The 21,990-nt window shown below is 50.0% G+C and overlaps 1 long non-coding RNA gene across 1 annotated transcript; it reads right to left on the bottom strand.

Moving 5' to 3' along the window:
• Positions 1–8,703: 8,703 nt before the first annotated feature.
• On the bottom strand, positions 8,704–20,359 carry LOC141572438 (uncharacterized). Its single transcript, XR_012497799.1, has 4 exons — positions 20,254–20,359; positions 17,865–17,974; positions 9,151–9,277; positions 8,704–8,896 (listed from the first exon to the last, which is right to left on the bottom strand). It is a non-coding gene; the product is annotated as an uncharacterized LOC141572438 (long non-coding RNA).
• Between the last annotated feature and the right edge of the window lie 1,631 nt (positions 20,360–21,990).

Below are 21,990 nucleotides of genomic sequence, written 5' to 3'. Positions count from 1 at the left end.
TTCCAGAGGGGACATGAGCATTTGCTGAGCTTGCTGAGGACACAGCCTAACATGATGGGGCTGTGATGGAGGCCCTGGCTGATTCTGGAATCCCCAGTGGATTCAGGCACTGGGGCTTGGTCCAGGCAGCACCGACCCTGAGTTCAGCTGTTGCTCTGCTGAGCACTGTCAGGAGTTCCCAGGTGCACCACCTGAAAGGTAAGGCATGGAATGGGATGGTAGCCACACTGGTGCTTGCCCTCAGGAGGCAGCAAGGAGTGGGGAAGGCCTGCGGGGGCTGAGCTGAGTGTTTGGCCCAGACCTCATCCTGTCACTATGGCAGTGACATCTCACTGTCCCTCCTCTGTGGCTCATCTACACAGAGGCAGTATCTGAGGCTGGCCCTCCGAGCCTTCTCTAACTCACAGATCCAAATCCCTTACCTGTGCCCACACATTTCACCTCCCTCACCTCGTCTGATTTCATTCCCATCTGAATTAGGCAGATGGCATTAGCCCTGTTTGACTGAGGGAGAGATTGAAGCTCCAAAACTGAGGCTAAGACTACACAGTAGGCAGGTGATGGATCTGAAATTTGCTCCTGGAGCCTGGGATTGTCTCCCTGCCCCTTGGCCGGGTGGCTGCTATGACAGGGACCAGATATCCTCCTGCCTCCACAGGAAGGGGTGAGGTAGGGAAGCTCAGGCAGGCCTGGAACTGGGACAGAAAGGGGTTCAGGAGGTGAGACATCCCTCAAGGCTAATGGGGGCCCATGACTTCCGGCGAGCCCCTACCTCTCCTGCACATCTCTCCAGCCCCCGCTTACTCCTGGCTGTCTGTCTTCTCCACACAGCAGACTCCAGAGGCCCAGTCTGGATGCTGGAGTGACGGCCACTGTTTTGAGAGCACAGACCCACCAGGCCTGTGGCTAAGCATGATACACACATCATCTCATTTAAGCCTCTCAGTGATTCCATGAGGCACAGGAGTTTTATTCCCAGTTTATAGATGTGGAAACAGAAACCCGAAGACATTATGTCACTGCTTCAAGACACAGTTAGCAAATACTGGCACGAGGAGCCGAGTCTGTTCCTAACAATTCTATTATCCTACTTTCGGGCCAACACGGCCCACTGGGCAGGTCTGGGTGTCTAACTCTCGGAGCAGATGGGCCAATCCTGGCCTGCAGGGCCCACAGCACACAGCCAGCACAGCACGGTCTTCTGCAGCCACAGGGATCCTGGTCCTGAGACTGGGCAGCTCAGGAGGCCAGCCCAGCCAGCTCTAAGTCTGGAGTGTTTGCTGCAGCTCTAAGAACAGCAAGAGAAGCCTTTACTGGACCTGACATAGGGCCTCAGCCTGGAGGGGCCAAAGCTCCCAAGCTGCCCCTGGGGGGACCATAGAGTTTCCGGCCCTCTGTCCTGTCCCAGGGGACTCTATTTGCACAGCTGGAACCACATCTTTCTGGTTCCTGGGGACCAGCTTTGCACACAGGGACATGAAAAACTCCAATTAGGGAGTTTCTAGTTTGGCCCTCCCCCCGTCCTCCCCGGTCTCACACCATATCATGGAACTCAGTGCTGAAAGTGCCCTGGACACCACTGAGTACAACTCCATTGCCAGAAGGGGAAACTGACGCTGTGCAAGGGGCCCACACTGGCACAAAGCCACATGGCTTGGGGACCCTGTTCTATTCCCTCTCCCCTCTGCCAAGTCCTCCTGTTCTAGCTCAGCCCTCCACGATGGCACCCAGCCTGGTTTTAATGCCCCAAGAACAATGGGGCTCCCACTTCTTCTGGGACCTGGAGAGGTTTGAGGGAGAAGTGGAGGTCCAGATAGAGAAATAGTATCTGCAAAAGCCTAGAAGTGTGAATGGAGGGGCTGGGTATGGTGGGTATATTCAGACCCCACGGGCCAGCCCTGGAGAACTATGTGAACTTCTGCTCTGGAGGCAAAACCAACAGAGAGGCAGTGGGTGCCCCAGGGGCCCTCCCTGCTACCTTCCCCGCCCTAACTCCCACCATCACCCACGGCCTTCTCAGCCCATCCATCAATAAATTTACTGCGTGACCGAGACTAAGCTTTGAACTTATAGCACCATCTCTCAGTTCTCACCTACCAAGGAAAGAAGCTGAGAGTTTTCTGATGGGGCATCTGCTTCAGCCTCCAAAGGCACCAGGTTGCAAAGCTCTGAAGGTACTTCTCTGTGGGGAGTGGGGGCCCTGGGCTACAGGGTTCGTGTGTATGCGTGTGCGCATTTAGTCCTTAGTTTCCTTATCAGTGAATTGGGAATCATGCATTCTACCTTGCCTATATTAGAATCATCATTACAAAGCTATGAGGAGATTAATGGTTGGTTCCCAAGAGCTGGGGAAGGGAGAAATAGGGAGTGACGGCTTAATGGGTACAGGGGCTTTTTTTTTTTTTTTTTGGAGTGAAGAAAATATTCTGAAACTAGATAGTGGTGATGGTTACACAACACTGTGAATGTACTGAATGGTAACTTTTATGTTTCGTGTATTTTAAAACAAACTTTTAAATGAATGGATACATTTTTTAAAAAGTTGTAAGGACTGCTATGCTAGAAAATGGGGGGCAGTAACAACTTCCATTGATTGAACCTACTAACTGCCAAATTCAGCATCCAGACAGGTGAGACGGTGGTGGGCTTGAGGTAATGGGACCACTGAACTAGTCAGAAAACTTTGAGCCATTAGGAGAAGGGGTTCTTTCTAGAACCGGCAGGAGGAGAGTGAGGCACAAATAGAAGGGATTCTGCTCAGAGGTTCAGGCAGCAGAGTATTTCAGGGGGACATGGGGAGTATATTCTATTTTGCTGCTCACCTGGGAAGACCCCTCCCTGAATCGGTCAGGTCCCTCTCCCCTCAACTCTACCCTTCCCTGTATCAAGGGCATGGCAGGGGACCAGGCTCAGCTAATAGGGCTCCCTGGCTGGGGCTTTGCATCTTGGAGTGACCTCAGTGCTAAAGACAGTGGGAAGGAGGTAGGGAAAGAGGTGGAAGGAGGAAAGGAACAAGCAAATTTATTCATTCAAGAAATTTTTACTGAATGCTTACTACACACCAAGTACCGACTGAATGAATGAATGAGTGAGAAAATCAGTAGGTGGGTGTGTATCCTGGCAGCGGGCCCTTGGTGAACCTTGGGGGTGGAGGGCTGCCAGGTGGGGCCAAGGGCTGGGCAGGAGACCCTGGGTGAGCACATCGGTGAGTGGTCCCAGCTCAATCACAAGGGTATCCATTGGTGTTCTCTTTCAGAGGCCAGGCAGGGGGTCTAGGCCCAGACAGGCTGCTTGCCCCATAAAAGCCCTGATTTACGCTGTTGGCCATGATGTCCCTTGAGTCCTTTATTTATTTGTGAGAGCCAGGTTGGGGTCTGGCTCCTGTCCTTCCCGGCTCCATGTGTTCCAACCCCACATGGTGAGGAAGACGGATGCCTTGGAATTATTTTGCATGAAATAGCTGTAGAAAACTATTTGGACCACATTTGATTTCACCTCTTGTTATGACATAATTTGTTAGCCTGAAACATGCAGCAGGCAGCTGGAGGTCTGGAGAAGCAGATGTTCCTGTGGGAGGTGAGGGCTCCCCAGGCAGGGGTGGCGCCAACACAGGGCAGCGCACAGCACTGCTGCTGCCACGCAGGCCTGGTCCTGACCCCGCCAACGGCCCTCACAACTATGGGAAGCTCATGGAGCCCTAGCTGGGCCTCGGTTTCCCCCATCTGGAAAATGGGGATGAGGACACCTACCTCTTGGAGCTGCCATGAGAATCAAATGAAGTAATTTAGAGCAAGCACTTAGCACAGTGGCTGGCCCAAAGTAAGAGTCAATACACGTTTGCTATTATTCCTGGAAGAGATGAGTGTTCGAAAAAGGTTTTAAAGAAGGAATAGAAGTGAACCAGATGAAGAGATATGTTTTCTGGCACAGCATGAGCAAAGACACTGATAGAGGGGAGAACCACAGCTATCAGTGGTGCGGTCAAGATGGAAAGGAGGAGGCAGGCAGCAAGCAGTCGGAGAGGAGGACGCCAGAGAAGTTGGTGGCCCAGCTATGAAGAGTTGTGAATGCCAGGGTAACAGGGAGCCATAGAAGACTCGAGCTGGGGAGAGACACAATCCCCCTTTGCAAACAGCACTCGGGCTGTAGAATCAGCCGAGAGATCCCATATAAACTTTCTAGGGCTGCCATAACAAAGGACCATGAGTGGGTGGCTTAAAACAACAACAATTTATTCTCTCACAGTGCTGGAGGCTGGAAGTCCAAAATCGAGGCGTTGGTTGGGCCATCCTCTCTCTCTGAAGGTTCTGGAGAAGAAGCCTTCCTTACCTCTTTCTGGCTTTTGCTGTTGGCCAGTGACTGATGGCCTCCCCTGGCTTGCAGCTGCATCACTCCAAGCTCTACCTTTGTGGTCACACGGCAGTCTTCCCTGCGTGTCTTCTCTTCTTATACAGACACCAGCCACACTGGATTAGGGTCCACCCTACTTCCATATGACCTCATCTTACCTAATTACATCTGCAAAGAGACCCTATATCAAAATACAGTCATGTTCACAGGTACCTGGGGTTAGGACTTCAACATATTTGGGGGAGCACAAGTCAACTCACAACAGTCCCCAATACCCCCTCTGTCCTCAGTTCTTCAGTCACAGAGAAGTCCACAGGGTCTGGATCCCAGGAACCATTCAGTGAGAAGATTCCTCCAGTTGGATGGACACAGTGTGGGCAGTTACAATGTCTGGGGGACACAGCAAGCCAGGAATCAGGGGAAGGGGGGGCTCTGACCAGGAAGGGAGGAGAAGAACAGATGCTGCCACAGCTCATAGTGGGGATGCGAGGCCCAAGCCAGGGTGGGGCCCCAGGATGGAAAGGGGGAGTGGCTGTAAAGCTCTCAGAGAGGGAAGATCTCATGTCAGTACCTCAGGGTGTAGCAAAGCCAGAGAGTGAGTGAACGCTGGCTGCTGGGAGAGCTCAGGCAAGAAACAGAAACCAAGGGAGTGAAAAGAGAGCAGGGCCGTCTAGACCCGGGCTGCTGGGGACCAGCACGGTTACTGGGTTCCCTCTGGACAGTTTTGGGCAGTCAGCCCGGCTGCCTCGGTTTACAAGAATGGAGGGGTGTCTTTGGAAAGCTGTTGGCCTCCTCTCTGCAGCCTTAAAAGCAGAGTCTGGATAAAGAAGTTGTGGTATATATACACAATGGAATACTATTCAGCGGTAAGAAAAGATGATATAGGAACATTTGTGACAACATGGATGGATCTTGAGAGTGTAATGCTGAGTGAAATAAGTCAAACAGAAAAAGCAGAGAACCATGTGATTTCACTGATATGTGGTATATAAACCAAAAACAACAAAAGAACAAGACAAACAAATGAGAAACAGAAACTCATAGACACAGACAATAGTTTAGTGGTTACCAGCGGGTAAGGGGGATGGAGGGTGGGGGGTGGGAGATGAAGGTAAGGGGGATCAAATATATGGTGATGGAAGAACTGACTCTGGGTGATGAACACACATTGGGATTTATAGATGATGTAATACAGAACTGTACACCTGAAATCTATGTAATTTTACTAACAATTGTCACCCCAATAAATTTAATTAAAAAAAAAACAAAAAAAAAAAAACAGAGTCATCTGTAACTGACTTCTATCTGTGCTGGGAAAGAGGCCCAAAGAGGACAGACACTTCTCCCCAGGTGACACAGCGGAGAGGGGACTGGACCCCACCCCTCCTTCCTCCCAGCCTACAGCTGTCCCACCACCCTAACTGCACAGGTGCTCCCTGCCCTGGACAGAGAGTGTCCTCCGAGGCTGCCCCATCTGGGATATAGGACAGTAAGTGGTGACATCTGTGGGAGGAAGGATGAGAGGCTTGCCTAGGGAGGGGGGCTGTGCACCAGAGATAAGGACATAAAGATGCCCGTGGAATTAAAAGGAATGTCTACTCTTCCAACCCCGACAGGGCACGTATCCTGTAAAACAGAATTTCAAGAGTGATTGATAGGAGATGGGGCTGGCCGTGGGAGGTGGTATTAGAGTCTGGAAGCGTGGGGAGCACCAGGTAGGGATAGAAGAGGGTGCATCTGGGTGAAAGGGCAAGTAATAGACTTAGGATAGTGGGAACAGGTGTGTGTGTGTGTGTGTGTGTGTGTGTGTGTGTGTGTGTGTGTGTGTGTTTGTGGTGATCCTGAAGAGAGAGGGGCACCAAGAGAAGGAAGAGGGTTTAATTTATGGGGAGGACAACTAATTAGACCCCTCAGAAACTGTGGACAAAGCTGAAGGTGGGTGCTACTGTCGTGAACTCAGAGATGAGGCCCAGTAGTTCTTCCAGTTTTAAATTGCAATAAATTAGCTGTTCTGTTACATCTCTCAGGGGAGCTTAGGCCAAAAGGGTTATTCGCCTAAAGGACCAGTGTTCCTGGAACCGCTGGCAGGGGTGAGGGCCAACCTTGGTCTCTGAAGGGCTAGAAAAGCAGCCAGAAGTTGAGGGGCAGGGCCAGGGAACTTCTTATCACTGACTTTCTCTGCAGCTGGCTTCCAGGACTCACGAGGGAGGACAGATGCCCCGCAGCCCTCCCTTCTTCTGTCCCTCAGGACTGGCCGCACCTGGAGACTGACTGAGGTCCAGGGCTAACTCCAACCCCGAACCCTAAATTCAGCAAGAGAATAGCCTGGCTCAGGTGTCCATGCAGATCCAATCAAGAGTCAGGACCCCAGTGGGTAAACAGGCTGCCAGAGCCCCACCTTTAGCATCACCCAAGAGGCTTCTCAGGGGGCTAAGTTCCCCCTAGAACGTATCTGTATACAAGCAAAAATCAAATATTAATCAAATTGTAAGAAAATAAGTTCACAACGATATAAAAGGAATATATACAACACATTAAAAAAAAAAAAGCAACTTAGGTATAGAGGGAATACAAAGTAGGATAAAGAAAAAGCAACAGATATTTCAAAACTCCACCACACGGGTATTGAGGCCCACAGCTGAGGCGTCTTTAGGGCTGGCATTCCACACTGGCAGCGAAGGGAAAAGAGCAGAGCGTAGCAGGCTTGGTTGCCTGGCATAGCGGTGACCTCCCACCTCACCCCCCACATCTGGGTGTGCCCCCTGCCCTCCGCGCTCACCACTGTGCCCCGTGGCAATTTGATCACCTCTCTGAACCTCCATTTCCTAGTCTGACAAATGGGGGCACTGACCAGCCTTCCCTCTCAGGGCAGTAGCCAAGACTAACTGAGAAGAAGAATTTTAAGGGGCTGACCTAAGGTCTAACAAACAATAGGCACTCGACACGTGCTAGCTCCTCCCATTGTTTTTACCTCTAATACTAGGATCCCACAGACTTTAAATAAATGTTCTGTCCCCTCGATGAAGTTCAACTTGAGGTGCTTCTTGCCGCCTTGGGAATGTCAGGACCTGGTTTATCTTCAGCTGCTATTTGGAAGCCTCAGAGAAAGCACATTCAAATGTGAGCCAGACTGCTGGCCAAGGGTCCCCAAGCAAAACTCGTGCCTAAGCCAGTGCCCTAGGAGGTACTAAGGACCCTAAGAAGGCCAGCTACCATCAATTTAATGTGCCCACTGCACTCATGCTGCTAATCTGGAAGCATTGGAGCTGGCCTGGTCTCCTCACCACCTCATTCTCTGGTGGCTGCTGGGAGATAGCAAGCTCTCCATGGATGTTTGTCTGACAGACATAAACACAGGCCTGGAGCTGCTCTCCCCACTGCTGGCTGCTGGCTCGCTGGATAGAAATTCCATCTGCCTGGGTCTCCAAGGGAGGGCCGTTCTGCACAGGCCTGGGAACTGCACACCCCTTGGGGAGCCTGGAGCCCTGAGCTCATTGTTTGACCCCTCCCTGTCCCAGCTTCGCCTAGGGCTGCTTGGGACACCCAGTTCCTCCTGGAATCCCTATTTGGGTTTGGTTTGGGGTTGAAGTTTGTTTCCATTCAAGGCAATTTGATTCCAAGCCCACCCCCAACCTCTCACTGCCCCCAAATGCCTGCCCCTCTGGAGGGGGCTTGACGTTGCCGACTTGCTGCCAGGGCGGGCTCCTCCAGACCTCCCACCAAGGGCATGGGATGTTTGGTTGACTTTGATGTCTTGAAAGGAGGCCCCATCCTCAACTCCCTCTCCCCCAATATGTAAATAAGCCAGAAACTGTGAAGCCCTATCGCCACCCGGTGGAGTAAAAAAAAAAAAAAGAAAGAAAAAAAAGAAAAGAAAAACAAGCCTTAGGGACACAAAATAGCTGCGGTCAGAGCCACCTCTTGACTAATTCCTTTCTGTGTGACTTAGAAGAAGACACACCTCTCTGGGCGGCCCCTGAAATGACAGCATGAATATGTGACCTTTGAGAAGGCACGCTGGCAGATGGACCATGTGACCTCTACAGCCCCTTCCAAAGCATAGTCGATTAATATTCTTTGTCTTTAATATGTATGGGTACCTCTGGCCCACACTGTGCTTTGGTTAAAAAGTGGATATATTTTAGCCTTGCCCTCAGGAACTGGAGGCCTGGGGACTAAGTCCCAGACGAGTAAAGAGTCTCAGAGAGTAAAGACACACCTGGGAAGCTGGTGGGCTGGGCAATGAACCAAGAGTGTTACTCTCTGTACGCTACAGATGAGGAAACCGAGACTCAATTTCATGGCAATTATGTGAACAGCCCAGATTTATTGTCAGGGAGGGCTTGTGGGGTAGGGGTTGATGCCCCAGAGAGGCTTAACCAGAAGCATTATCTGTCCCGTTCCCTGGTTGGCCTAAGATCAACGTCCTCAGCGTGGCTCATGGCCTCGGCTCAGCTTTGTCCCCAGGCACCTGGACGTCCTGCCCTCTGCCTCTGCATCCTGTCGGGTCACCAGAACTTTTCAGAGCCCGACACTGTTCAAGACCCTGAAAGCATCACATTAGGAGAGAGTTTAGAACACGGATAAGACACAAGCTACTAAAATTATGACGCCCATACTGCGATGAAACTGGAGGTCAGAGAGGCTGAATGCCTGGTCCAGGATCACAGAGGTTGAGGACGTTTGTTCAGGTCTGTGCAGGGCAGGTGCCCCGGCTGGGGTGACCCGTGGGTTTTCATGGTGTTTTCATCAGCTTGGGCTGCTCTAACAAACTACCATAGACTTAAATGGGTGGCTTACATGACAGACATTCATTCCTCCCAGTTCTGGAGGCTGGAGGTCCAAGATCAAGGTGCTGGCCAACATGATGTGCAGGGAGGGTGCTCTTGGTGGTTCGCAGATGGACGTCGTCTTGCTATGTCCTCACCTGGCAGAGGGAAAGATCATATCTTTCATGTCTCTTCTTATAAGGGCCCTGATCCCATTCATGAGGCCTCCACCTTATGACCTAATTACCTCTCAGGGGCCCCACCTCCTAATACCATCACGCTGGAGATTAGGGCTTCAATATATGAATTTAGATGGACACAAACATTTAGTTCATAGCGTACGGATACCGCACGTGGTGGACTCTTGGGTGCAACCTGATATTCTTGGCACCAACACGTTGGGGCTTTTAGGATCCCATATGCAATGATTCCATATTGTAAAAGGAATCTCTGGCTTAAACATAATAGTAAGACATCATTAGTGTGGCTTTCTATGATTCAACGATTATAGGATTCTAGCATCACATTAGTCTAAGGTTCCATTATCTTGTGATTCCAAGATTCTAGAATTCCATGTTCCCCTGAGAGCTTGGGCTCTGAGGGATAGGAAAATCCAGCTGGGGTGGTACAGAGGTGGGCGGGGCTCTAAAGAGGCAGCTTTCCCAACCTACTGACTTTTTTAACAATGAGGAACAATGCGTTGTTTGGTTTTCATTGCGTTCAAAGGAAAGCCTGGGCTTGGCCAAGCCACATCAGAGTGTGAGTTCACCCGCCTGAGGCAGGGCAGCCCACAGAGGAGCCGGGGAGGAGGAGAAGAAGGGGAGGGGGGAGAGGGAAGAGGCAGCGTCATCCTCCCATATTGGAGGTGGTCAGTGCTCCGTCCCCTTCAGTGAGGGGTCTTATGTCACTCTTCTCTGGCCCCCACGTGCCGTGTCGAGAGAGGCTAGCCAAGAGCAGGGGCAGACACAGCAAACAAGAATGGGGGCTGTTTGGATGAACACAGGAGCAGGGGATGTGAAAACAGTCAGGGAGGGCTTCCAAGAGGTGACTCTATTTGCACTGGCAGTTGAGGGCAGCAGATCAGTGAAGGAAGTGTACCCCAGAGTCTGGTTCCATGTGGCTGGAGCCTAAAAGAAAGCAGGAAGTGGCAAGAGCTGGGATTGCAGAGTCACCAGGCGTCCGCCACGCAGGGCCTTGACTGCTGTGATGAAGAGCTTGAACTCGGCTCTGAGGACAGGAGAAGCAGAGATGGTTTTTGTTGGTGGAGGGAGGTCACCAGGCAACCTGAGAATGTCATAGCTGAGGGGCCTGAGATCGTGAGGTCTAAACCTTACCTTACAGATGAGGAGGCAAGGCCCAGACAGCAGGATTGCTCACATCCACCCAGCACATCATCACAGAGCAAGGGAGACCGCCCAGCCCAGCCCCACCAGTAGATTCTGGCACAGGCGGTCCTGGCAAAACAGGGAGGCTCCCCCTGAAATCTGCTACTCTTTAGTGCCCCTTGCCCAGATCCCAGTGCACAGGCCTTTCCTTTGATTGCAGGATCCCTATCTGTGCCTCCTTGCCTCATACCCAGCGGGCCCAGGTAGAGGCTGTCTCATGTGGGCGGACCAGACTTCCTAGTCTGAGCCCTTAGTGGAACATTTACACCCTCGCCACCGAGGCCTCAGCCACGCCAGGCCAGGATGGTGGATGGGCCCAAACTGAAGAGTTGTGGGTAAAGGGGAGAAAAGAGCAGAAGTTCAGTATCACCACAACATGGAGATGAACCACAAGAAGCCACCAAGAGAGCCACGAGATGGTGTGTGTGGCTTGTGCATGCTTCAGTCTGAGGCTGAACAAGGAAGACACAGTTACGCTCATCCCCAGCAGGTTCCTGCAGGCCCGAGGACAGGAATCCCCTCCCCTCCCCACTCATGGCTCAGGTGACAGGGAAACAACTAGCTCAGAGGTCAGAAAAAGAAGTCTGGGAGAAGGAATGGGGTGGCTGGATGGCTCAGTTGGTTAGAGTGCAAGCTGTTAACAACAAGGTTGCCAGTTCAATTCCCACATGGGATGGTGGGCTGCGTCCTCTGCAACTAAGATTAAAAACGGTGACTGGACCTGGAGCTGAGCTGCGCCCTCCACAGCTAGATTGAAGGACAACGACTTGACTTGGAGCTGATGGGCCCTGGAAAAGCCACTGTTCCCCAATATTGCCTCCCCCCAAAAAAATTGGAAAAAAGAAAAAAAGAAGTCTGGGAGAAGGAAAGACGGTGAAACACAAAGTACCATGGGATACCATTCAGTGACAAAAGGAGGAACTGGAGACGCAGGCAGCAACCTGGATGGATCTCAAGGGCATTACAGTGAGTGAAAAAAGCCAATCTCAAAAGGTCACATACTGTTTGATTCCACTTACAGAATATTCTTGAAGTGATAAAATGACAGAGCTGGAGAATAGACTAGTGGTTGCTAGGGGTTGGGGCTGGTTAGGCTGGATGGAAGGAATCTGGCAACACAGGTGGGACCAGGGGGGCAGCCAGGTGTCCAGAAGGGTGGAGACTGTGAGGGGATTGAGAGAAGGGAGAAAAGTGAGGCAGCGAGTACCAAGGGCCAGTGTGTAGGGAGGGTGGGTGTGACCACAGGGGCAGCATGAGGAGGATCTCTGTGATGGAACAGTTCTATATCTCAGTTGTGCTTGTGGTTTCATGTGATAAAATGACATGGAACTACATGCAACTACGTGCACGTGTTATATCAATATCAAGGTCCTGGTTTTGATATTATACACTAATGACCTGGGATGTGACCTTTGGTGGAAATTGGGTGAAGGGTACAGGACCTTTCTTACTACCTTTACAATTTCCTGTGAATCTATGATTGTTTCAAAATAAACAGTTGTTTTATTTTTTAATTTATTTAAGTGTGTTTTTCCAGGACCCATCAGCTTCAAGTCAAGTAGTTGTTTCAATCTAGTTGTGGAGGGCGCAGCTCACTGGCCCATTTGAGGATCGAACCTGCAACCTTGTTGTTAAGAGCATGGACTCTAACCAACTGAGCTAACTGGTCACCCCAAGAGTTTTTTGTTTTGTTTTTTTAAAGAGTTAACTGGCCATATTTGTGAGGGTCTCTTTGTGGACTCTCTATTCAGTTCCATTGATCTATATGTCCACCCTTCTGTCAATAATACGTAGTCTTGATTACTGCAGCTATATACAAATCTTAAAATCAGCTAGGTGATTCTTCCCACTATATTATTCTTTTCCACAGTTGTTCCTATTCAAGTTTCTTTTCCTTTCCCTATACATTTTAGAATACTCTTGTCTATACCTAAAAATAAAAACAAAACAAAACAAACTTTGGGAGATTTTGATCACAATTGAATTAAACCTATAGATCAATTTCCTGTGAATCTAAGTATTTCAAGATAAAAATGTTTTAATTACAAAAATAACACAGAGAGGACAGCAGGGCAGAGAGAAGGTGTTGATGTACATTCTGAGGGGTGCTCTGTCTGGATTGATAGATGTCCCGGGGCAGGGGAAGGAGGCAAAGAATTTTAGAATTCTCTAGAATTAGAATTTTGGATTTCTTCAGAAGGAATAAAGAATTGTTTTGCTCTGTTCTTGGGATTTGAAATGTGTTGGGTCTGATCATCTAATATGTAATATTTTCTCTGGTAATGTGGCACTGGACACATTCCCATTCTTCTCGTCCATGTGGGGTGGAATCTGAGTCCTGCCTTTGCACAGAGGTCACCGTACTGCTGGTGTAAGCTGAGTCAGAGGCCTTGAAGCAAGTCTGTGACCGTGACATGGCCATCTAGGTCTGCAGAGCCCTTCCCATAGGCTGCTCTGCCCTGGCCTTCCCAGGGGACAGTACAGAAACCAGTTTCAGGAACAAATGGCGAGGCAGGCAGCAGTTTCAGCTGACCAGCCCTTTGCCCCTCCTGCCTTGCTGCTCTTGCACCTCCCCCACCATGGTTCCTACCCTTCTGGACACTTGGCTGTCCCTTCTGGTCTCATGCATGTTGCCAGGTTCCTTCCTCTACCCAGCCTGACTACCTCCTGGGTTCTCCTGGAAATAGACGTTCTCACAGACCCTGAGCCTATAACCTTCCACAGCCAGCCGCCCATCATGCTTCGGGTCAAGGAAACCACCCTGAAAGCTTGGCACAGCTCCCAAGGCCTCCTTAAGACAGGCTGGAGCCAAACCTGGGCTCCCTGGCATATTCCACCTGCAAGAAGGGGTGGCTTTCCCTGGCCTCAGTCCCTTGCCAGATGTCATAGTGCTGGAGGAGGTCACCCCTTTCCCAGACTCTTTGGCCCCCTGGGAAGCCCTTTGGGATGAACTGAGTGAACAGCAGTGGGAGAATAGCACTGTTAGCCAGCATAGGTAACGGAGCTCAGGGGCGTGCTGCCGCCTCCCATCCCTTACCTTGAATATCCTTACTAAAGGATGGGACGCAAGAAAAAAATACACTTGGCCAAACTTCAGGCAGTCAGTGGTCTTAGCACTGGGTGCTCTGGCCAACAGATGGTTCCATCTTCACATTTAGTATAAACTCTGTGCCATTACCTAGAAATTATCCCCTTCAAGAGAAAGAACTCTGGGAATCTCTTGCCTCACACACACATAAATCAAAATCACACATGTCCCCACATACAAAAGGCCTTGTCAGGACACTCCTTATCCCTTCAGGGTTACAGACATTACTGGTAGTAACCAAGACACACATTTCACTTCTTAGAATTCATTTCTCTTCTCAAAAAAGAGCCCAACGCTGAGCTCTCCGAAGAGGCAGCCATTGAAGAGAACGTCCACGTCCCTAACAGAGCCCAGATAGCCCGTTTAACTGAGAGACATAACGGTCTCCTCAAACAACTCCTTTTAAAATTCTGATCCAGCAAAGAAACCCCTACATGAGTCTCTGTGTTGCCCCAGGCCTTAATCTAATTTTATACATTTTTAATCTTTCCATTTCCCTTAAGGGCTGGTGGCCAAACTGAGGGTGTCTATTCCCCTGGGACCCACAGGCCAGGAAGCTGCTCATCTGATTTGGGACCCAGGTGAACCTAAACTTCCACCCAAAACAAAAACCTGTCAAGAACAGCTGCACACGATTCTACTGACTTTGGTCTTATTACTATTGGTCCAGGTTCGTTTCTTGATTTACAATCCAGAGGCCCAAACCCTCCAAATAAGCAGTTTCAACCACAAACAGCAGATGCTGGGACTCACATCAGCTTCAGCGTGTACCCACTGGAAAGGACACCCACCTCCCAGATGACATCGCCATGGCCCAGACACTCACTGCTGGAGATAACCTTGCCTCAGACACTCAGCTGCCTCTATGAATTTAAATCCTGCAGCTAATGATGGCGACATCTTGCCACCCAAAGCCCGCTTCTCACCTGACTCTGTACATTCTGCCTTGACCCACGTTGGCTTCTTATGTCTGTACTGGCCGAACCCCCTCTGGGCAGCTTCTGGCCACCCGGTAGGGCTCTCAGTCTTTCCCAAATGCCTCCTGTTTCTCTAGATTCCACACAGCTAGGCCTCCCAGAGCTCAAATCTCTGACTCCCCCACCTGGGTCACCAGACCTGTTGGGGCCCAAGGCAGTGTGGCCACATAGAATCTTTTGGCCACTCTGCCTTCCATGGGAAGTGGTCTATTTGACTACAAGAAGAGGGGGCTGAGCTTATCAGACAGGACCTCACCCAGGTCACAGGAACAGCTCATCTGTCCCAGACCCCCTGCCTTCCTGGAAATGACTGAACTTGACCCAGCCATAGAGCAATGTTATAAAGGTCCTAGTGTCTGATGATGGTGGAGAGCTCTGCCCCAACCAAACTGCTGTGATAGGGGACCGACTAGAAACAAAGTCAGAGCCTTGGGAAGCTGCTCTAAAGGTGTGATGTTAGGCCTGGGGCAGGCCAGAGGAGAGGATACTTTTAGGCTGCAGAGTCACCAATCCCCCTGAAATCACATAACAGCACAATGTCGGTTGTGGGCAGAACTTCAAAACACATCTCCATCCATGATCTCACTGAAATCTTTCAACACTTGTTAGCAAGGGCAGGAATGCATTTTCTCATTTCATAGAAACTGAGACCCACGGAGGTGCAGTGACTTGTGCAATGGCCTGCAACAAATATAGACTGGTACGAGGGACAGTGGAAAACCATGGGCTATAGGCAGACAGAGCCAAATTCATGGCCCTGGGTGACTTTGAACTAGTCGCTTCACCTTTCTGGACCTTAGACTCTTCATCTGTAAAAATGAGGCTAATCATCCCCATTTCACAGGACTGTTGGGGGATCAAATTAGCAAATGTCTGTAAAATATCTGGCTTGCTTCTTGGTTGTTGGCCTTGTAACTGTTGTCATTCTGAGACCTCAGAATCACAGCATCCAAACTTGCTACTCAGGAAGCTGGGCACTGGGAAAGCCCTGTACCTCTCCAGCTCCGCTGATTGGCCCCCACCCCTGCAGCTGGGTGACTAGAAGCTGACCAGTGACATCATGGAGGCAGCCAGATGCCCTCCTTTCAGACTCAGCATAGCCGGGCCCCAGGACTTGGTTCTGTGTCCAGCATGCATCATCTCCTCTAAGGATTCCCTTGATCTCTCCATGGTTGGGCCTAAGATTCCTGCTCCGGCTGTCACCATACCCTAGCTTCAAGTACCTTCAGAATGTGGCACAGGCTCCTCTTGTCAGCCTCTGGATATGGATCCTGGGTCTGCTCAAACTCTCTGAGCCCTAGTTAACTTATCATTAAAATAGGAAATGTAAAACCTAGCTTGAAGGTTGTTGTGAGACTGAAATGCAAGAATGCATGGAGAGTGATTAGCTCAGTGCCTAGGTAAGCACTGAAATGTTACCTTTGATGGTTGGGCACGCAGTAAAATTTGGCTGAATGGATGAGAAGCCCTACGTCCATTTTATAGAAGAAGAAAACTGAGGCCTGGGCAAGGGAAATGACTGGCTCACGCCAGCGGCTAGTATTGCAGCCCTCAAAAGTCAGAGCTCTGGCTACATCCTTCCCAGTCTTTGTTCCTTCCAAGGAGGCCCTTGCTGATGGGGTTTTGGGGAAACTTTTGGTGTTTCTGTCCATTTGGCAAATTCTGGAGTGTCTGGATCCACCCATACAGCTGCAAGTGGACAGGGCTAGGGATGGGGAAAGGAGACATGAATCCTGGTCTCTTTCCAGCCCGTCCCCAAGTCTGGACATTCTGGAAGCCACACCCTGTCCCCAAGTCCCTTTGGAAACCTTGGCAGCCTTATCTGCAGAAGGGGTTGGGGAGGAGGGAGAAGGGGATCTGAAGTCAGCCAGGGAATGTCAGAGGGAGGAGGAAAGCAGGGCAGAAAGGGTTGGAGGACACCCGATGTGACCCCAACCACAGCGCCCAAGCACTTGCTGTCCTCCCAGATTGTGGACAGCCAGTAAGAACTGGCTCCTAGCCCTGAACTCCATGGGTGACCTTGCATAAACTGTTTCTCCTTTCTATGCCTTGGTTTCCCCATCTGTGAAATGGGAAGTTGAAACTGAGCAGGGGTCCTCAATCCCCTGGTAGAAAGCAGTGTTTCCAGAATGAGGCTCCTGAACTCCTGCATACAAGCCCCACACCCACTCTCAAGTGTCCAAGAATTTGGCTGTGGTATTTCATTTATCATCCTTGTGGTCTGCAGGTACCATGGCCGGCAGGCTGATTACTCAACAGGCTTATTACACTCCTCGGTGACTAATAGATTCTTTCTCTGTTTGTGTTTTAAAGCCATAGCAATAACATTGGCTTTCAGTGACACTATTGAAATCACCATTATTCAGCCCGACTCTACCTACATGATAAACAGGCCAGCAGAAACATCCCTTCTTAGAGAAAAGAGGGCCCCTGCTTCACTTGTGGTAGGAACAGGTTCTTTAGTAGTGAAGCTGGTGAATGTTGGGGGGTGGGGTGGATTTATGAACTGTTAAGAATCATAGGATTAGGTCATTTCTCTGGTCCCTTCCAGCTCTGACCTACACATTGGACCTCATCAAAGGGAGGAGTTGAACAGATACTATCTTCCCTTTGAAAGTTCGAGTGTGGGGTTAAGAGCCCAGCTGGAAGTCAGACAGCAGGGCTTGTGGTTCTCGCTCTACCACTTGCTGGCTGGGTGACCTTGGGCAAGTCAGATCCTCTCTCTGAGCTTGTCTTCTTATTGACAAAATGGGGAGAATAAGATAAGCTCCCACAGGAGGTGGAGTAGGGAGAATACCCGGAGGTGATGCATGAGACACTCTTACCATAGTGCTTGCATACAGCAGGAGCTCAAACGCTGGGCACTGCTACTATTAGGTAAATGTTGAGCCTCTGGTGAGTGGGCTGGAGTCCAAAAGGATGCGGAGAGTTAGAGCTGACACCCTGGGGGAACTTGATGGAAGGCAAGTCAAACTGGTTGATCACTGTCAAGGTCGCCTGGCCGCCCCTTTTCTGACCAGTTTTATCTGTCAAAACTGCAAGGAACAAAATAGCTGAACACAGCAGAGCAGCCCCAGTGTCTGTCAGGCAAAATTGCTAAGTTCTTTAGACGGAGGAAGCAGGGGCTGCCTCTGGTCTGGTTTCTGCCTCCCTGGAGGGGGAGGGGAAGCAGAACTTTCTGGTTGTTTGACTACCCCTCACAATCCTCCTCTCAAGGATTCAAAGCTCCCCGGCTTCTTCAGAAACCCGCAGGAGTCTGCTTCTCACTTGCTCTGGGCAGGAAGGAGGACCTTACCTGCAACCATCTGTAGGCTCATTTCCCTCCATCTGTGGTTCTCCATCCTGTGGGGCCCATGTCCCCTTTATTGTGCTGAAATGAGCTTCATAGGTAATACAGCCTGTCTCCTGCACAATAGAAAAGCCAGTGTAACCAGTGGTGAGCTGGTAAATGTTTAACAATCGAATCCCCGAAACAAAGAAAATAAAAAATAACACTTGATTTATATCTTTTGACAATTTCATGGTGTAAATACTTCCACCAGGGCTGATTTCAAACTATCAACATGACGACACTGAATGCAGAATTGGAAAGAAACACACAATCTGCTCTCAGTTGACTTGGCTTCAGCGCACCACTGAATAAAACTACAATGAAATAAATGGAAAGTAATTTGTAATAAAAAAACATGTTTTATTATTTTCGTGCCCAGGGCCGGCTACTCTAAGAAGACATAATAGAAGGGTCTCTGTGGAGACTCACTGATTACAACTGCTGTGCAAACGGACTGGGCCAGGTCACTCAAACATCATGAGAACTGCTGCTGTCTGTGACGTACTTTTTCTAAAATGGTGAACCACTCTTAAAAATGCTCTGAACAAAGCATAATCTTCCCTCAATTTACAAGGTGGTTGTGTTCCTGGAAATTTTGGAGTGTATTAGAATCATGCAAAAAAAAAAAAAAAAGAAAGTGTTGTGCTTATACATAAAACAGAGTTAGGTTTGAGGCACAGGTGATTATAAACAGGCTTTTCATCCACCCAAATGTTCCATGAGATTTTCATATGTCCCCACTCATGAAATGCCAGTGGAGATCCCCAATTATGGTTACATGCAAAAATCACTCCTACAGATTTCCAGTACAACCTCTTGGTTTAGTAGTACTTGGCACTTGTTGAGACCTCCTGCCTCAAACACATACTGTTTCACCCCAGGCAGTCCACTCTCTAAGACCCCTGCCACGCTACTGTGTTTCCCCGAAAATAAGACCTAACCAGAAAATAAGCTCTAGCATGATTTTTCGGGAGGACATGCCCTGAACATAAGCCGTAATGCATCTTTTGGAGCAAAAATTAATATAAGACCCAGTCTTGTTTTCGGGGAAACATGGTAGGAGCTTTGTTATTTGCTCATGTACTTCCTTCCACCTGGAATTCTATCTTCCAAATTCAGACCTAGAGTTTAACCATCCATCCATCCATCCATCCATCCATCCATCCATCCATCATCTCTTCCATAATTAGGCCCAGAACTGAGACCTAAGGACCCAGGATGAAGCCAACCTGACCCCTATCCTCAGGGAGCTCCCAGGTAAGTGGAGAGACAGACATACAGAGAGACATCACAGACGATGACAATGCCATGTGCCAAGCAAGATGACAGGTGTCTTCGGCTGGTGTAGTTTATCGGCAAGAGCACCAGCTTTGGTCTTGAACACCTGAGTGTGATCCCTACCTGGACAGGTGCTCACTGTGCGACCTCAGCGGAGTGACCATGCTCTCTGAGCTTCAGCTTTTCTCAGCGATAAAAGCAGGGAAGGGAAAAAGCCTAACCCCCAGGGCTGTATGCAGATAAATTGGATTAAAGCTCCTGGTGGGCCCACATGCCCTGGCAGGGGTCTCAGAGAATCAGAAAGGGCCAGTCACTGGTCCTTCCTAGTGGATCTGTGTAGCCAGCTGCCAACTCCTGAGGTAAAGAAGCTGTTGTGTGGAGACCAGGTTGGGCGCATTTCTGCTGATGAGACAATTCGTAGCTAGTCCTGGGTTTTCCAGAGCAAGTCATAGTGAACTTAACTTCTAGGTCTGGCAGAGTGCCCTCAGTGGGCCCTCGTCTGGCTGAGTGGGAGGGTTGGCTGGGTGAGGGCCCACCACTCACCAAACTGAGCCCCTGCTCTGGGCCAGCTCTGATGCCCATGATGATGGGCATATCAAGGAGAGCCACACAGCCCCTAGTCTGGTGGAGAAAGCAAACGTGTCATTGGGTCATCGGCCCCTCCCCATCCTTTCGGCTCGTCCATATCAGTCCCCAATGACTTCCATATTACTAGATGGCTAATGGCCATGCTTCCATCCCCATCATCCACAACCTCTTGCTGCCTCTAGCCCTGTGACCTCCCTCCTCCTCGGCCCCTGTGACAGATCCGACAGATCCCACTTTCCTGGGCCCAGGGCACCTCCCTCAGAGGCAGGCTTCTGACTCTGGCTCCAGCACTCCTCTGCTGCATGACGCCACCTCGGGGAGGAGGAAATTGCCCCACTTCCCTGTCTTCCCCCAGCCCCAATACACTCCCAGGCCCCATGGCCTGCAAAATAGCAAACAGCTGCTGTGACCATGGGCTGCCCAGACCCCAGGGGCCTGGGGGGAAGCGGGCCAAGGAAACTTGGAGAAAGAACTCTTAATAACATACCTTCCCCAAGCTGCTTCCAAAGAAACTTCTCCTCACAAATCATTCCATAAACACTTAGCAGGCTCTCAGGAAAGCGTGCACGGCTCTCACCCGGCTATTAGGAGGCTCCTCACAAGTAAATTGAGACCAGGCAGCAGAGGCCTGTGCCAAATCCCCGCCTGCCCTCTTCCCACACGGCATCCTCCTCCCCCACCAGGAACCCTTCAGCTCCGAGGGCCAGGGGCTCCTCTCTTGCTACTCTGGCCTCTCTTTGGGCTCTGGCCCTCTCTCTCTGCTGGACAGAGGGTACCTTGTTTCCCTGGAAACCAGCCCCTTACCCACTGTAGCCACTGGCTTTCCAGAGGGCTCTCCTGGGCTGTCATGTGGGCCTAAATCCTACCGAGACTTCTGAGGGCCACACCACCAGGCTAACCATGGCAGACGAGGCTGGCCCCTGTCCCCACTCTGTCCCAGCAACACTCTATCCCAGCCACTCTGCTGGTGCCTCTCAGGCTGGGGCTGCTCAATAGGGAAATAACTCCGGGTTCATCCAAGTCACGAGCTGGAAAATCCCTCCCATCCAACAATCCCCTCCAGGGAAAGTGTTGTGCAACTCGCTCAGCTGGCTAATATCCAGTGCTTGGCTAATATCCAACAAGGATCGCGGAATTACTTGATTTGTTCATAAGTTGACACGTTTGCTTATAGGTTAGCAGTTGGCTCATATAATGACTTTCATTAGGGTCTTCGAGAACAATAGTAGGGACTGGCACCCCAATATTGTCCTCCATTGTAGTTGGCTTTGGAACACAATTTAAGAATGACTGCTCCTTTTCCTAGGTTTTCCCAATATCATTTTGAAGAGCAAAAAGCTCTATTGCAAATAGAAATCATCAGTGAAGTAAATAAAACATTCAGATGAAAATAAACATGCAGATTTGTGGGCACTGAAATTAGCATGAGATGGGCTTTAAGAGACAGGCCACAGTCACAGATCTACCGTCAAGTGCAGCCTCCCACTTACTGGAAGGCTGATCTTGAACAAGCCTCTGTAAACCTCAGTTTCTTTGACTCTAAAATGGGAATAAATCCAACCTACTTCAGAGAGCTGCCAGGAAAGTCACCTCACTCCTCCATCCTTTAACGAATGGTCAATGGTGGCCTCCCAGGGAACTTAGAGGTTGGGGGCCTTGCCCATAGTACTGGTTACTGCTGCCTATTCACTCCAAGAGTTCAACCACAGGTCACCCATTCAACCTTTCTTTCAGCAAATATTTAGGGAGCCTCTTTTATATACTAGGCTCTAACCAAGATGCTGACCAAGACAGACACAGGCCCACCCCGTGAGGAACAAACAGAACAGGAGAGACAAACATGGAAGGATACGTAATGAATTGCAGTTGTGGTAAGAGTTGCAATGTCCCTGAGTCAAAGGACTGAATATTTACTTCTGCAGAATAGGAACCAGACTTCAAGCTCAAAGCTGCAAGGAAGCAGAAATTCAGGCCCAAAAGGCACCAGAGAGAGGAATCAGGCTGCTGGTCTGCTGCTCGCATTGGGAGAAAGAATGGCAGGAGGGGTAGGTCCAGATGTGTAATAACAACGTTAACAATGATATTGAGGATAATAATAATAACTACCATTCAAAGGGCACCTACTCAGCGGTAGGGGCCGTGCTTCACTTTCAGTGCAAATCCTCATCGCACTCTGTAACTTACAGATGGGACACCGAGGTTCCAAAAGGTGAATTGAGTTGCC

The sequence above is a fragment of the Rhinolophus sinicus genome, linkage group LG06 (genome assembly GCF_036562045.2).
Source record: "Rhinolophus sinicus isolate RSC01 linkage group LG06, ASM3656204v1, whole genome shotgun sequence".
Lineage (NCBI taxonomy): Eukaryota > Metazoa > Chordata > Mammalia > Chiroptera > Rhinolophidae > Rhinolophus > Rhinolophus sinicus.
This window is presented reverse-complemented; position numbering and strand designations above follow the sequence as displayed.